Genomic DNA, 13,085 nt, shown 5'->3' on the forward strand with positions numbered 1-13,085 from the left:
CTTCACATATAAAATGAAATTTACAATGGTATTTATCTTAAAAAGCTAGATGTAGAGTTACCCATCTGTAATGCAGTTCAAGGAAGCAGACAGAGACAAGCAGATCTCTGGAGCTTGCTGGTCACCCAGTCTAAATAATATCTGATATCTTGACTCAGAGAGACTGTCTCAAAAAAGTTTAAGAAAATACTGAGGGATCATTATCTAAGGTCAACCACTGTCCTCCATATGCATAAGTACCATGCCCCCACACAACACACAAAAATACTCTCAAATACTACACATACATACACATAGAAAATAGTATTTATCATACCAGTCCAGCCTGAAGGAAATAAATATAGAAACAGGAAACAAATATAGAAATCTTAGCACAGTATCTGCTCTAGAAAAGTGAATAAGTGATATTAAGTTTACATTAGGAACTTATTGCTTTATAATAGGCTACTACAAATAAAGGGGTTTCAATAATCTACATTTATAATCTTAGAAACTCTACTGCATATAGGCCCTCTACTTAATGTTTCACAATGTTAATATCAAGATGGACTTCTTTCTTATGAGGAAGCTCCATTTGACTAGGTGAAAATGTGTCTTCAGTTTCCCACAGGTTGTTGGAATCATTCATTTCTTGGTGACTGGGGTCAGAGGATGGTGACATGTCCTAGCCAGGCAAGGTCAGACTTTCTTGGCACCCAGAGGCTGCTCAATTCTCGTGTCCCTTCCATAGGCGTAGTACATTTCCTTGTTGCAGTTCTTCAACAGAGGAGAAAACACAATGTGATATGCTACCTTCAAGAGTCTGAGCATCCTCATTTAAGAGTTCATCAAATTAGATCACAATCAATCAGGAACATTTCACTTTTCAACCCTCAGAATCATCAGTTACCTTTGTCATGTAGCCAGTTCATAGAAGTGAAATCCAAGTTGGTCAGAGGCAACTGCTCAGTAAAAACAAAATGTCAAACTGGCAACAATCTTGGGGCCTTTCTCACATTTTTAACATCCACAGAGCACTAGTATTATATCACTAATTATTGTTCTTATCCTAATTTTATATTTCTGATCTCCTTGTAGTTTTGAGTTTATAGTTCAAGATGATCCCAACAGTGGGAAATAGAGGCAACCAAATTCACTGGAATCAAGATAATGAGGAAATTTACATTGAGTCATTGCTGTGTGCTTTTTGACTTTTTGACCATGTTGCTAATATTAGAAACATGATAAAATTTTCCCTTAAATAATTTAAATATCGTACCATAATTTATATCAAGATACGGGTCTATCTCACTTTGAGAAAGTGAGCCTGGGATGCACATATGCTGTATCCAATTTCAGCGCCGTACAAACAAATACAATACAAATAGGGCTCAAATTATAACCTTGCCAGGTCCTAAATGAAAACAAAAGTACATAGTAATCATGGACTCAGAACCTAACATTCAATAATCAGTATAATTCCTAGTAATTTAGAATTGTAACTTCCACTGTTTTTGCTCTAGCTGTTAATAAAAAGAAGAGATTATTTTAATGGAATTGTTTAAAATGAAACCCAATTTTTTCCTTTTTATTAAAGTAAAAGCTAGTCTACATTATAATGTTAATATTATTGTTGCTTATCTACAGAGTATAACGAGATATTTTCAAAAGCATATTAAAAATCCTACTTCTTACTATAGAAAAGAGGCCAAAGAAATGCAGACTTTCTGGGCCCATTTTTATAATGCAATTGCTGTCCTATAGACTTGGTGTTAATTCCCTCTTACACCTTGAATGTGCCACAAGCAATTTGTAATAGAATCAATTAACATTTGGGAAGTTGAGCATGGCCACCTAGGATATTAAACATTTGCTCCAGGAATGCTAATATAAGCCATTGGCATTATATTCCCAAAGTATTGCTCAGTAACAACAGAAACATTAATAGGGTACCAAGTGAATGTGTGGGTATGTGTTTAGAGATTTTTTCCCTCAGTTTTGATTTTCCTTTGTGTTTGTGTGTGTGTGTGTGTGTGTGTGTGTGTGTGTGTGTGTGTGTGTGTGTGTGTATGTGTGTATGTATATTTTGGTTCTGAACTCTCTAACTTCCTTGGAAGGTAGGGTTTAGGAAGAAAAGTAAAACTTCCAAGGCTATAGCATTACATGTAGCATATACATTTGCAAACCAGTCATTGATAAGATTTTCAAAAGAAGATGAAAGAGAGGAATTTGTTCTTCACTTCACTTTTTCATCGGTTCATTGCTGTGCTACATTTTGAGGTCCTTGAATAGCAAAGAAATGAAATATTACTAGCTAATTTAACTTAGTTACAAAACAGTGAGAGGGTGTTCTTGTGGAGACATATTTCTAAATTGCATTGCCCTGCTTTTATGTTTATCTGCGTGTTTTTGTAATTTTGAGTCTCTAATCCATGGCCTTGAGTGTACCGTACAGGAGTTCTACCATGAAACACCTAGCCCTGGACCTCCTTTCCAAGTTCACTTAGTATCATTTATTTTTAGTTCATAACGTATAGTGATTTCAGGATCCATATTTTTCTGTTCCCTGTCTAGCAAGATTTATATTAAAAGATGAAATTGGTAGCTTTACTGAAGCACCATCATAAAGCATAAATATTAAAAAGAGAGACCATTTTCCATTTCAATTGTCTGGTTGATGTATTTATTTATTTATTTATTTGTTTATTTATTTATTTATTTATTTATTTTGGTTTTTTGGTTTTTCGAGACAGGGTTTCTCTGTGTAGTTTTGTGCCTTTCCTGGAACTCGCTTTGGAGACTAGTCTGGCCTCGAACTCACAGAGATCCTCCTGCCTCTGCCTCCCTTAGTGCTGGGATTAAAGGCGTGTGCCACCACCGCCTGGTGATGTATTTATTTTCAACCAATGTATTTTGTGTAATTAAAAAGCAAACATGGGACTGTAGAAACTATTCAATGGTCAAAAGTATATACTGTTTTCGCAGTATTATGTTCCTAGTACCCAAGTCAGATGGCTCAAAGCTGCTTGTAACTCTAGCTCTAGAGGTTCTGATGCCCTCCCCTGGACTCTGAGGGATACCTTAACTCACATATATACAAACCCACACCCATACCCTACCCATAATTACAAATTAAATAAACCTTAAAAAACCCATTTTAATTATTTACTTTTATTTATTTTATCCCAAATTAATTAAAATCAATTATATATGTAAGTGGCTAGGAATATTTCATATTGTCTATGTTTATGTTTATATATATAGGGATCATGATATTATTTGGCATACAGTAGAAGTTGGAGATGCATCAATTTCATGATTGAAGACATAGAAATTAAATAATGGTCTATTGAAATGATTAAAGTCAAATTTCTCTAACATGACTTAATGACAAATATATTATTTATAATCTTTTATTAAAACTTAATGTGATGATTTCAGTAAGAAATAAAACAATTTATTTTCAAGTGGCTTCCCATACAATTATTAAAAATTTTGGCCAGGCAGTGGTGGCACATGCCTTTAATCCTAGCACTTGGGAGGCAGAGGCAGGTGAATTTCTGTGAGTTTGAGGCCAGCCTGGTCAACAGAGCTTGATACAGGACAGGCACCAAAACTACACACAGAAACCCTGTCTGGAAAAAAAAAAGAAAAAAGAAAAAAGAAAAGAAAAAAATTTAAACTGCTATTTATTCCATTTTGCATGTCTTCTGAGATATTGTTACTTTATTTATAAATAATTTTAAAGATGTCTTAAACATGTTTCCTTCTCTGAAATCTTATAAAATTGTGTATAAATCATAAAAAACCTTACCCTTTTCTCTCACCTTGGTTGCCTTTTTATGGACTATATGAAATATTACATAAACGTGAACAAGGTAAAGAAAATAAAACATATTTAAAGTGATTCATTGGAAGTGAAAGAATAGCTGTTCTAATAATACTAGGCTCATAAGCAATCATTTCAACTTTAACCCTTGAACTTTACAATGGAGTCTGTGCACAGTTTGGGTCCCACACTGTATTTTACATAGCTAATAGTTTAGAATCCCACTCTACAGAAAAATGGAAATGCTCAGAAAGGTGATATAAATATTCAAGTTCCTCAAATGTATACTCCCCTGAGAGTCATATTTGATGATCAAGTACTTTGACTTCTAAAACTCCATGGAACATTAGTTCCTTCTAAAGTTATCAGGACATTTGTTGAAAGTAATTAGAAAGCTGTATTGTCCCAAGAAGTGTTTTGTACTTGCTTTCTTCTTTTAAAACAACACTTAGTTGTTCTTTGAAATACATTTCCATTAGAGACTATTATAGTCACAAAAGAACAGATGCTGTCTGAGAGAAGAGAATCAAAACATAGCCAGCATTGACACAATTACTCTGAGCACTATAAATGACTGTTTTAAGTAATTTACAATATATAGAGCAGGCTTAGAGTCTGGAATGACTAGATTCACTTTTACAATTAAATTATCTAGTAAACTAGGTGCCCTATGTTTTTTTTCAATCTACTTTGTAGAGTGTCATTGATGAACTAACTTCACTTGTCAGTCCATTAAAGTTTCCTGCTGCCACATATAGGAAGCTGTTACATTGTTCCATAAGAAACACTTCCTACACACACACACACACACACACACACACACACACACACACACACACACACACACACGCATTTTAATAGCAGTTAGTGGCTTAAGTTTTGAGACCTAACAAGAGAAATTAGTTTGCAACACTTTGTTTTAGTCTACAGAAAAGCAAAACAACCACCATTCTACCACCTGACTTATGGCTAGAATTTCCTTTATCTCTCATCTGATAAATTCACTGCCAAAGACCTATCCGCAGTAATTTTTATTTAATTACAGTACTTCCTTGAGGTAGAATGTAACTTTCTATCACTAATCTCATCTTTAATGAAGTCAGTTTGATCATATGTGCCAAGACTTATTAATTCAACATTTTCAATTATTTTTGCATAGTTGATAATGTCTTATTACATTCTGATATTTTGATTTGAGTGTCTTCATTGAATATTAGCAGGGATTTTTTTCAGTAAGCATTTAAAAAGTTATTTCCTAAGTTATATGGAATCCTAAGTAGTTATTGGATGGAATAATGTATTTTAGGATAAAATATTGTATGACAGAACAGCTAGAAAGTGTTTTCCTATCTGTTTAGTCATCAGACATGCTCATGTTTGTTTTATATTGGATTTCTAATGTTTGTGAACCTACTGCCAATTAGATAATTTACTTTTAACTTCCTTCATCAAAAGCCCATCATTCTTTCACTATATAACATATATCTTTGCGTGACAACCAAAAATATTTTGGGTACTGCCAAATGTTTTACCTTCTAGAGAATACAAAATGATCTATGGTTAAGATCTTCCCCCATTGAATTAAGAAAATTACCATCTAAATGATTTTGAAATTGTAAAGGTTTTCCTGAGTTCTGCTTAATGCTTGACTGTGGGTCTGCATCTGTTTCCATCAGTTGCTGGATGAAGCCTCTCTGACAACAATTGGGCTAGGCACCAATCCCAGCATATCACATAGGCAGGAAAAGACTGTAGGTCAAAGGTCATGTGGCTGGGTTGGTTTCCCACTCCCTCCACTTCAAGGCCTACCTGGTCACAGGAGATGATCAGTTCAGACTGCTACTTATCTGCTATTGCTAGGAGTCTTAACTGGGGTCATCCATGTAGATTCCTGGGAGATTGCCTTGTGATAGGTTTGTACCTGACCATGAAATAACCCCATTTCTAGGTGTTTGACTGTGGATTTCTGCATTTGCTTCTATCAACCATTGGAGAAAAACTCTTTGATGATAATTAGGGTATTCACCGATCTGATCCCTGGAACAAGCCAGTTCAGTTCAGGCACCCTCTCCACTGTTTCTAGTAATCCAAGCTGGGGTCATCCTTGGGGATTCCTGTCAACTTCCCTAGTACCAGGTTTCTCTCTATCCCCATGATATCTCCCTCCATTGAAATAAGACCTTGCTCTGTAGACCAGGTGTGTCTTGATCTTGTAGTGACCATACTGTATCTGCCTTTCACATGCTTGGATTACTGGCATGCACTGCCATGGTTGGCTTAAAAATAGCACCTTTATAGGGCTTTGATGAGGGGTTAGTGTTCAAATACTTGTTGCACAAACATGAGGACTGGAATTCAGAACCCCAGATCTTACATAAAGGCCGAGTGGGTATAGTGAACCAACAAACTCAGAACGAACAGAATAAGAGACTAGCAATATTGGTGAGCTCTCTTTGATTGGGACACCCTGCCTCAATGAAGATGGTGGAAAATTGATCAAGGATGATTCCTGATACCAATCTCAGGCCTTCACATGAACAAGCACATATCCCTGTGCCTGTACATATGTAAGCATGCATACAAACACATGCATACCATACCACACACATTACTATACACATTAAAGTGGGAAAAAAGAGAAAAAAATGATACATTTTATATTTTTTGAAAGGCTTTGGTGGCAGGGCATTGAACACGGAGAATGTTGTGGGAATCTTATTCTCAAGAAGTTTCTGCAATTTTATTTGAATTTAATTTGTTACATTTACCATCTGGGATAGAAGTCTGAGTACCAACTATTCCAGGCTGTGGAGTTGTACATTCAAAAAACTCAGAATTTATATAGACTAGAGGAAGCAGTGCCAAGAATGCTCGGTTCCTTGTTCTCGCCTTTCAATGAGGTTTCTCCCACTGATGTACAAGTCAGTTAAACTTTCTGACAGAATGGTGTATATCGAGAAGGTTGGACATCTTCCATTTGTATTATTGTCAGAAGTGATCAGATAAATCTGACTGAGGATCAGTATGTGGGGGGACTCAACATTGAAAAAGATTTTATTTTTATCTAATAAGTCCCAAAGATGCTGTCATCTTCACTTGACTTGCCCCCTTACATCTTCCATGCCCTTTGTTGCATGTCTCACAAATCTCATTGTCTGTACTTATTACCAGGTTTTTCTCCAGCTGGAAAAAAAATGCTCTCCCCCGCCCCCACAGTAAGATTTTCACTTTTCCCTGTATGTTTCTTCTTCACTTTTAATGTGGAATCAAAATGTATTTCCAGGTCTTCCTCTACACCATTTTCCATTTTTTGGAAACTCACCATGGAGTATATAAAATAATGCAAGAGAGCTATCTAAAATACTTCTTCCATATTTTTACTGTGTATCCTCAACTGAAACAACTTTTCTACAGAATTTTCTCTTTTTCTTCCCAACTTCATTTGCGTCATAAACTAAAAAAATCTTTTCTTTTCTTTTCTTTTTTCTTTTCCAGATTCATTTGGTGTTGTAGAATTTTCTCACTGAGGAAATTCTGCTAGAGCTCACTGGGAAATTTCTGAAGCTTGGTGTCAGAGAAGCAGATTCTTCAGGCTGGGCTAAAGGAAACTATCCATGTAGGTTCTGATTGAAAATAACGGGTATGGCTCACCACATTGACATTTCCTTATAACCTGTGTGATGCTGTTGCACATAACATGAGAAATGCATGATTCTCCTATTTAGTAGGTTGTGAAGGTTCATGAATGGGAAAGACAGAATTTTATTTGCCATTCTATGTTTATTTTATCCTGAATGGAATTTTCTTCCTTATATCTATTTCATTAGATCTGAAATTACTTCAAATAGTGATGTTACATTTGGCTACCAGAGAAAGTCCATGAAGACAGGAACCTACATTTTCTTTCATTTAAGAGTTAAAATATTCAGCCCACAGGGGTTATGATGTTTTCTAATGGCAGGGATAAAGGTTTGGCCATAACAGAACCTTGGTCCCATGATTGCAAGGTTTTGTAGTCATTCCCAGTAGTGAAATGGCCAATTTTGCTGCATGAATTAAAAGATGCATTCCTTAATCCTGCAGCCATGAACACAGTTAAAACTCCTGTCTGTGGAAGGATTAACAGTAATAATAATCATGAATTTTAATATGTCCTACATTTCAAAAGAGAAATTTAAAATAGAATTTTACCTAGTGCATTTTGACTACACTTGGAATAAGAGCTATCCATACGGAGTCAATGTGACTAATTCTTTCCATAGTGGCAATACCAGGACAGTAAATAATTATCCATGGAAAATGTACAAAAGAGGTGGTATTTTTGTGAAAATAGTGTAAAGTAGATGAAAGATGAAAACTCTTTTCAAATTATATATATATATATATATATATATATATATATATATATATATATGACTGTAGAAATGGCTATTAGTAAATTAATTACCTTGCACAACATGATTACCAGAGTTTTGATACAGAATATCCATGGAAAAGCCAGAAGTACCCAGCACTTGGGAGGCAGAGCCAGAAGGATCTCTGTGAGTTCAAGGCCAGCCTGGGCTACCAATGACTTCGAAGAGAGGTGAAAAGCTACACAGAGAAACCCTGTCTCGAAAAACCAAAAACAAAATAAAAAAAAGAAATAAGAAAAAGAAAGAAAAGCCAGAGTGACAGAACAGATCTGTAACCCTCGCACTGGGATGAGGTAGGCAGGCCAGCTGGACTAGACAATTTTATGACTACAGTTTCCATAACAAATCATGGCTCAAAAATTAAAATGGAGATGGACCAATATGATACCTCAGTGGGGAAAACACAGTCCCAAAACTGACCTGAATTTGTTCTCCAGGACCTAAATGGTGGCAAGAAAAACTAACAGCAATTTATTGTCTGACCACATGGATATTATGACACACATGCTCCATCCCCAATAAAGAAATGTAATAATAAAAAAAAACTGTTAAAGGTGGGGAGTGATTGAGAAAGACAGCCATTATTGACCTCTGACTTCTAAGTGTACATGTGCCTGGACACACACACATGCATATACCTACATGGAAACATATACACACAATATACCCACCACCCCACCACACATTACAAAATAACTCCAAGGCTGGTGGTTTTGTCATTTGGCAGTCAATTATTGATCATTGTGGTGTTCTTTTCTCATGGTAGCTACTGCAACACAAGTACTTATCAACATCAGAAGTGAGTTTGAGATAAACACTTCACAACCACATAAGAAAATACTTCTCATTATTCATTTTCCTTCTTAATCTTCTTTTTGTGATTCTTGATCTTCTATGTGACTCATCTCAAAAAAAATCAAATCTACTTCCACAAAATGGAAATTTGACTTCATTGAAAGTATTTTTGTTGTTGTTTAGAGCTGTTATCTGTAGTTGAGGATCCTCCGATGCTTCTTAGCCAAGAAGTCTTAATGTGTTAGGACCACGTATATTAAGTCTTTCATTTAATGAGCATTGTTGAAGAATTTGCAATGCCTTTTATGTAAGTTGATTCATTGGTAAAAATTAGTATTTGTCTTTTCAGTATTTTAAAAATGTTACAACGTTGGACGGAGCGTTTTCAGAAGGTTCCTTGTTGATACCTTGTTGAAGGGGAAGATCACTGGCATTAGGAGCAGCTGCCAGCCCATTAATTAATTTGTTTGGCTAAGGGTTTATTTGGTATGGCTTCTCCAGGATGAATTCAATGACAGAATTCCAAAAGAGCTTCTAATTAATATAAACAACATATATTCATTTCCTTTCGATGTAAAAAAAATACCAAAATCCAATTTATTGTTGGAGAATTTTAAAGTCAAATAAAACAGAATCAAATGCATTTGTTGGCATGAATTTGTCTTGTCTCACAAAAACAAAGATTCTGCCAGGGGAATTTCCCTTTAAAGGGTGTGAAGAGTTCCTGAGGAATGCACCTCGCCTGTCTCTTACAGATAGCATTCACCTCCTCTCCTGGTGCCTGTGCCAAGTATGACAGTGGTTGGTAGCCTAAAAGCTACTGAAAGAACCATTTCCTGAGACAACCTTGCCTTTTTACTCAAGGAATAAGTAGGTTCCCATTGAACTGACCTGTGTGTGTTTGGAGGAGGAACATAATTCTCTCTTCATAGCAAAAGGACTCTTTCAAAGAGGCATTTTCTTTCCTGACAATGAAATTCACACTCAAGACAAATCAGCAATTTCACAGCTGGTTTGTGAAATTCTAAAATGATGTACACAAATTAAAGCAGGGATATTCATTAGAAATGAAAAGAGTATTTGAATTGCATCCCAGTTCCTAATAGGATACCTTTCTTCAGTTATAGAATGTTAAAGGCATGCCACTGGTCTTATAGGAAATTCGTATTTCAGTCGTAATTAAAGAACTTCATAAAAACGTTGCTGTTTAAAAGCATAAAATGGAGGGCTAGACATAATTATGTCTTCAAATCTATTTCTTCCTGGTTTCCAATTTTTCTCTTTTAAAATCACTTTCCTTGAACTTGTGTTTTATCACTTTAATACAGTTGTACAGTGCATTCTGATTTCTCTCACACACAACTCTCCTCTCTCCTTTCTATCCTGTCAACCCTCTCTTCCCCTACATCAATGTCTTTTTGTTTTGTGACACACTGAGAGCATAACCGTGACCATCTGTTTGTCCTTGCTTTAGAACTACCATTGAAGCCTGCTTGGATCACTGGAGGGTACACATCTGAAGACCCCCTTGACTCCCTCAGTATCCAATAACCCAACAGGGTGGGATAGCAATCAGTGAGTCCCTAATGAATCAATGATTGATGGTTGACAGGCCCAGTCTTGTTCAAGCTCAGTGTTGGTAGTCACAGATAATGGCAGACATGGTTACAACGTCTGTGTAATTGTTTAAAGATGTCAGTGTCCATTAGCTATCATGTATCCCCTATTGAAAGAAATTTCTCTATACCTATGTAAAAATACTCATAGCTTTCTGAAGTAAACTATTCTGTTGTCTAAAAGGACTGGATTTTCTTATATACTTTAGAAATGCCACATTATAGGTTTTAATTTTGCCATATAGAATTCTAGAGGACAGGTGCTTTACATCTCTGTAATAATCCATACCCTTTACCAAACAGTAAGCAATTTCTCTGGAAGCTGTTAATTCTTGGGGCTTGGTTTACAGGAGAGAAGAAGATGTGAAGAAACATTTTCAGGAATTTGAAAGAGTGATTTATTGCCTTAGCATTCTGCAGGACAAAGAGAGTGTTAGCTAAGTGTGTTTTTGGTTTGTTTGTTTGTTTTGTTTTGTGTTGTTTTGTTTTGGTTTTGGATGGTAAGAGCAGCAAGGGTACCCTTTATCTCTATTCTCATTCTTTGAGTTAAAATAGCAAATCAATACATTTATTATGAATAAGTATCAGAAATTTTGAAATCCTTGTTAAGTCTAAAAATATACTTTTTTATATATACTTAGAAGCATTTTAGAAATATATATATATATATACATGGTACTTAAAAGCATCTATCTATATATCTCATCTATCTATACTTATCTATCTACACACACACACGCACACACACATATATATACATATATATGTATATATATATATACTTTTATACTTCATGAGAATAGGAATTTTGTTTGTTATTGAGACCTGTTGCATGAATTAATTCAATGAGTGCTGAATATTTGATAAACTAAGGTCCCAGGGTCTACTAGTGGGTTTCTTTTATGAATTACATTTTGATTAATGTATCCTTTTTCTATCTATCATCTAATATTGGTTCATATATTCATGTATCTATCATAATCTATCTATCTATCTTTTTTCTATCTATTATCTACCATCTACCTATCTATCATCTATCTATTATGCACCATATATTATCTGTCTACTATCTATATATCTATATCTATATCTGTCTTCTGGTAATTTGAATGTAGTTGGCCGCCATAGCTCATAGTGGCATTATTGCGAGGTGTGGCTCTATTGAAGTAGGTGTGGCCTTGTTGAAGGAAGTTTGTCATTGGGGGAAGGCTTTGGGGTCTCTTTTGTTTAAGCTTCTCCCAGTGTCACATTCCACTTCCTGTTGCTTGCAAGATGTAGGAATCTTAACTACTTATCTAGTACCATGTCTGTCTGCACACAGCCATACTCCCCACCATGATCATAATCGACTGAACATCTGAAATGTAAGCCACGACCTCAATTAAATGTTTACATTTATGAGAGTTGCTGTGGTCATGGTGTCCCTTCACAGCAATATGAACCCTGACTAAGACATATCATCTATCATCTCTCTATCTATTATCTACCATCTATCTACTCATCTATTTATTTTTTATCATATATTATCGACCATCTATGTATTTGTCATCTATGCATCTATCATCTATCATTTGGTGTTTATCTATAAGGAAAATAACAAACCACTGACAGAAAATCTGTCTCTGACTACATGTTCTATAGTCCATGTATCTCCTTTGTAATTTGTGTTAGTGCAAGATAACAGCATATCTAAATATAAAATGTGTGGGATACAGAAAACTACAATCTTTGTTTTTTTGCCCTCAAGTTCTTTGTGTTGTTGTTAGAATAAATATCTCATGGCAGTTTCTCCTCCTCTGGTAACATAAGGAGAGAGGAAATTAGTTGACTACTTATCTTGTAATTAACAGATTTCTCTACTGCCCTACAAGGTAGTAAGAACTTCCAGTGTCCCTGTGACAAGGCAGTCAAGTAAGAATTTATCAAAATGACAGATGCATTCATTGCCCTGCCTCTAAATGAACTGGACTGCCTTAAGAAAAAAAAATCCACACTGAATCCTCAATGGAGAATCATTGAAATCAGCAAAGTTTTCAAGGTGTGCCCTTCACAAGAGAGCAGAAATAAACCACACATTAGGAGAATTAGTGCTCAGAGGCCTTTGTTTAATCAGCGCTTAGTTTGGTGGTGATTACACAAATTCACTCCGTTAAATTTAATCAGGGATGTTTCTGGCAAAGGGTGGCAAGCCTACTGATTAATTCATTTATATTCTTGAAATAAGATATGTTCTCCTGGATGAATCTCCTCAGTTTGGCAAGTCCACAGTATGCATTTCAGCATCTCTAAATGGCTCTTTGTTCACAGGCCCAGCCTAAGCTGAGCACTGAGTACTGATTAGCTTGACTGACTCAGAATGACAGTCAGAAAGTGGCACTGTTGGAGTTCATCTCTGCAGACATCATCAAAGCATCGGTGTCGGTGCCTGTAAATACTGCAGGATTCTGGTGT

At 35.6% G+C, this 13,085-nt stretch overlaps 1 protein-coding gene across 6 annotated transcripts in view; it reads left to right on the forward strand.

Moving 5' to 3' along the window:
- LOC128099428 (contactin-4) overlaps window positions 1-13,085 on the forward strand; it is a 1,007,148-nt gene that overhangs the window by 149,719 nt on the left and 844,344 nt on the right. For 3 of the 6 annotated variants that reach the window (XM_052721339.1, XM_052721338.1, XM_052721344.1), the window contains one exon: window positions 7,304-7,424. The exons of 2 other annotated variants lie outside the window; for them this stretch is intronic. The gene's annotated coding sequence lies outside the window, so the exon portion shown is untranslated. Of the gene's footprint in view, window positions 1-7,303; window positions 7,449-13,085 lie in introns of all 6 variants that reach the window. One more of the 6 variants, XM_052721340.1, reaches the window with a different exon arrangement.

The sequence above is a fragment of the Peromyscus californicus genome, unplaced genomic scaffold (assembly GCF_007827085.1).
Source record: "Peromyscus californicus insignis strain IS unplaced genomic scaffold, ASM782708v3 Scaffold_6__1_contigs__length_162567912, whole genome shotgun sequence".
NCBI classification, from domain to species: Eukaryota; Metazoa; Chordata; class Mammalia; order Rodentia; family Cricetidae; genus Peromyscus; species Peromyscus californicus.